The sequence below is a fragment of the Pongo abelii genome, chromosome 22 (genome assembly GCF_028885655.2).
Source record: "Pongo abelii isolate AG06213 chromosome 22, NHGRI_mPonAbe1-v2.0_pri, whole genome shotgun sequence".
Lineage (NCBI taxonomy): Eukaryota > Metazoa > Chordata > Mammalia > Primates > Hominidae > Pongo > Pongo abelii.
In genome coordinates this window covers 22,003,243-22,007,208 of record NC_072007.2, presented here as the reverse complement: position 1 = coordinate 22,007,208, position 3,966 = coordinate 22,003,243, and the positions used below count along the sequence as shown (strand labels likewise).

Genomic DNA, 3,966 nt, shown 5'->3' with positions numbered 1-3,966 from the left:
GTACCATTATTTCCTCTGTCTCCCCCAGTGAACTTCACACAGGACTTCTGCAAACACAGAGGGAGCAGACTGAGAACAGCCTCATCTGGAGCAGCCACAGCTGAGCCTGATCCACAAGGACACTAATATTGAGAGTGATGGGAAGGGAAGCCCAAATCAGCACAGACCCCATGGTGTGGATACTGAGGAAGGCACAGGTAAGGGGTGGCTCCTCACCAGGACCACTAGGGACAGGGGATTAGCTGCTCCTCTTGAGTGTGGGAGTGACCACATTTCCATGTCTCCCTCCCTGTGGACATGTGTTTGCTACACAGCAGCGATCATTCCCCCTCTGCCTGTGGATTTCAGGGAGGGCAGATCAAAGGGTTCCTGGGATTGGATGCTCAGAGTTAATCTGCAAACTACACTTTGTTTTTCTCTAATGAGGGCACTTTTCAAGTGTCTTTATAGATGAATGTTTATCAACAAAATAACCCAGTAAATACATGAAAATAAACTTTTCCCAGAGGAAACATATATCTGCCTGTAGTCTCTACATGTAGAGCTGTAAACCACTGTTCTTAACAAGAAGGCAAAATGTTCATTTAGAATTTAAAATAAAATGCAGATCTACACATTGTTATGGCTAGAGTCCATAAGTGCTTGTATTCTGAGCTAGTTTTGACACACAGCAGTTCAGCGTTAGGCATATATGCTTATGTGAAGAAAGAGTCATTGTGGGGCATGTGTGGTTTTCTGAGGGAAGAGTCCACATTGCAATGTGTGTGCTTGCCTGAGGGAGGAGTCCACGTTGGGACAGATGTGTATACATGTCTGAAAGTAATTGCCCATTTAGAGACAGTGTGAGCTAGACTGAACTGGAGTTTGAGGAAAACTTGTCTCAATTAAGAGATGATGAGAATCCTCTGGGTGATTTCCTTGTCAGGAAGGAAACTGGGTCACACGGGAAACTGCTGAAAGAAAGCTCTCTAGTAAATGGACACATCTTTCAAAGTTACTTTATTCTTTATTCCCCGTATCTCATGCCATCCCTGCCCACACTGAGTAACATTGCTAGAGATTTCTATACAGTCTGCATTTCATCCGGGGGTTCATGACCAGCTAAGTACTTTTTTAAGTGACTTATATAATGGGTATGTAAAGAAACTTACAACTGATCAAAAATAAACAATGCTATAAAAAATGAGCCAAATACCATAACAGACACTTCATCACAATTATATAAAATAATTAAATACAAAATTTTAGAGACATGTGCATTTAAACGACAATGCGCTATCACTACCAATATATTAGGATGGTTAAAATACACAATACATATAGTGCCAAATGGCAACGAGGATGTGGAAGAACGGAATCTATCATGCATTGCTGGCATGAAACCAAAATTATAACTGCACAAAATGGAGACATTAAAAAATTTTGATATTTTATATAATTTACATAAATGTAGAATTAAAATGTGATCTAACAGCTGTGTTCCAAAATATTTACAACACCCATTCAAAAATGTGTGTTAGTGCTCACACTAATACCTTCAGAGAAATTCTTATATCAGTTTTATTAATTTGATTTGTTTTCCACTCCCTGAATTTTGTTTACAGAATACAAGTTGTGGAAAATTTCCCAAATAATTAGAGTGCATACACATTTATATTTTCCTTTTTTTCAATGACTTAACCTTGCTTTCTTTTTTTGTTGTTGTTGTTGTTTTTTTTGAGACGGAGTCTCGCACTGTCACCCAAGCTGGGGTACAGTGGGTCGATTTTGGCTCACTGTAACCTCAGCCTCCCTGGTTCATGAGATTCTCCTACCTCAGCCTCCAGAGTAGCTGGGATTACAGGTGTACACCACCACACCCGGCTAATTTTTTGTACTTTTAGTAGAGATTGAGTTTAACCATGTTGGCCAGACTGGTCTCAAATTCCTGACTTCGTGATCTGCCGACCTCGGCCTCCCAAAGTGCTGGGATTACAGGTATGAACCACCATGCCCGGCTGACTTAACCTCACCTTCTAAAAAAGTCTTTAATCAAATAATTCCTGCAATCTCCTCAGCCACAGCATAGCTGCCTTCTCCCTCAGGGTTTCAAGATGTGGGTTTTCACACTATGCCTCTTTCACAGTAATACACGGCCATGTCCTCAGATCTTAGGCTGCTCAGCAACACGTAGGCTGTGCTCATGGACATGTCCCTGGTCATGGTGACTCTGCCCTTGAACCGCTGTGCATAGCCTGCGTTACCATTGCCAGGGGAGATCCCGCCCATCCACTCAAGCCCTTGTCCGGGGGCCTGTCACCCAATGAATATTGCAGCTGATGAAGGTGTATCCAGAAGCCTTGCAGGAAACCTTCACCGAGGCCGAAGGTTTCTTCACCTCAGCCCCAGACTGCACCAGCTGAACCTGGGAGTGGGCACCTGTGGAGAGGACACAGGAGTGGATGAAATTCTTTTTGACTGAAAAGAGTCCCCTCCTCATTCCTGGGACTAGGTGGTCTTTATCTGTAGTTGCTGCCCCCAAAAAAGCATCCTCCAAGTCCAGTCCATGGTGAGGAGCTGTGTTCTCAGCAGCTTCTCTAGAGGAGGGATGTAGTTGTCGGGTGATGCTCTCAGGGTACCGTCATATCCATATTCACCTCAGTGGACCTCAAATTATTTGCATATTCATGAGACATAGAATTTCATAACTGAAGACCTGATCCCGGACAAGAAAGGGAGGATAAATGACACATCAGCCATCCAAGAATGAGATGCTAATGGTCCGAGTCCTAATCTCACTTGAGGAAATGCATGCCCTGCTGCACTTCCAAACACTTTGTGGACAGAGGTCCTTTCACTGAAGAACAAGCACCCACAGGACATGCTCCTCACAGTGAACCCACATTTGATTAGCATGGAGACAATCGGGATCATTTCTGGGACCATTACTGTCTATGACACTGAGCAGATGCCTTTGCCTCATCTTGGTTTCATCAGGCACTAGCACAGCCCACTGGTGGCTCTGATGAAGTGACTGCTGGATGTCCCATGTGAGTGTCCAGCAGGCCCCATGGACAAGCTCTGAGATCTGCTGGGTGCTACTGAGACAGTGTCTTCAGCATCTGCCTGAGATCCTAAGATCTTCAACAGAAGACTCTTGGTTTACTGATTTGGCCTGTGATGTGTGATTGGTGCTGATTTTCTCATAGACTGACAATGGCAATGAGGTGTTGGAATAACAATTAGGAGTTCTTCATGAACTCCCAGCTCTCAAAATAATTTCCAAGGAATTGGTGTTTTGAGTAAGTTTGGGTTTTATTTCTCATTCTATTTAAAATAATATTGTGACATATTTATATCAGGAAACACAAGACACTCCAATGAGAAAGCTGTTTTTATGTGAGGTGCAAAGCACTGGAGAGATGGAGGTGTCCTTGAATTCTCAGAATTGCTAGAACTTGAATACAAGGGTCACCTCTGAAAGGCAGTAGTCTATCTGTGAGGACATCAATCAGCTCTGCCTTTAGGAATTTTTGAACGTGTGGACAAGATCAAGAGTGTGATTTATTTTTATCCATCCTGGTTAGAGGGAAACTTCCAGTCCCAGGAAGTGGGTGATTTTAACTGAAGCACCTGAGAGCTGCCATTCTGAGCAGTTTTGAATCCTGGGATCTATTGAAGATCTTTGGAGAAAGCAGTGGGGCCTATCTGCATTCTCCTCAACGTGTGATCCTGAGGATGTGGCCTGACTTCTGTACACTTTCATGTTAAAAGATGTAGATGGGGGACTGCAGTGACAATTTCATATGTAAACTCTATAATAGGTCATAACTGGAGAATAGTCTCATCACCAAGATTACTTCACTTACTTTCCTGGGAACCAGGGAGAACCTCCGTGAGCCCTCCCATCTGAGTACACAGAGAACTCTGGTCCTGCCCTGACAGATCACACCTGTGACACGGGTAGTTGAGGACAGCAAGACTCAA

At 43.5% G+C, this 3,966-nt stretch overlaps 1 pseudogene; it reads right to left on the bottom strand.

Annotated features, from left to right (window-relative positions):
* Window positions 1-2,103: 2,103 nt before the first annotated feature.
* Window positions 2,104-2,547, bottom strand: LOC100938043 (immunoglobulin heavy variable 1-3-like; annotated as a pseudogene).
* Between the last annotated feature and the right edge of the window lie 1,419 nt (window positions 2,548-3,966).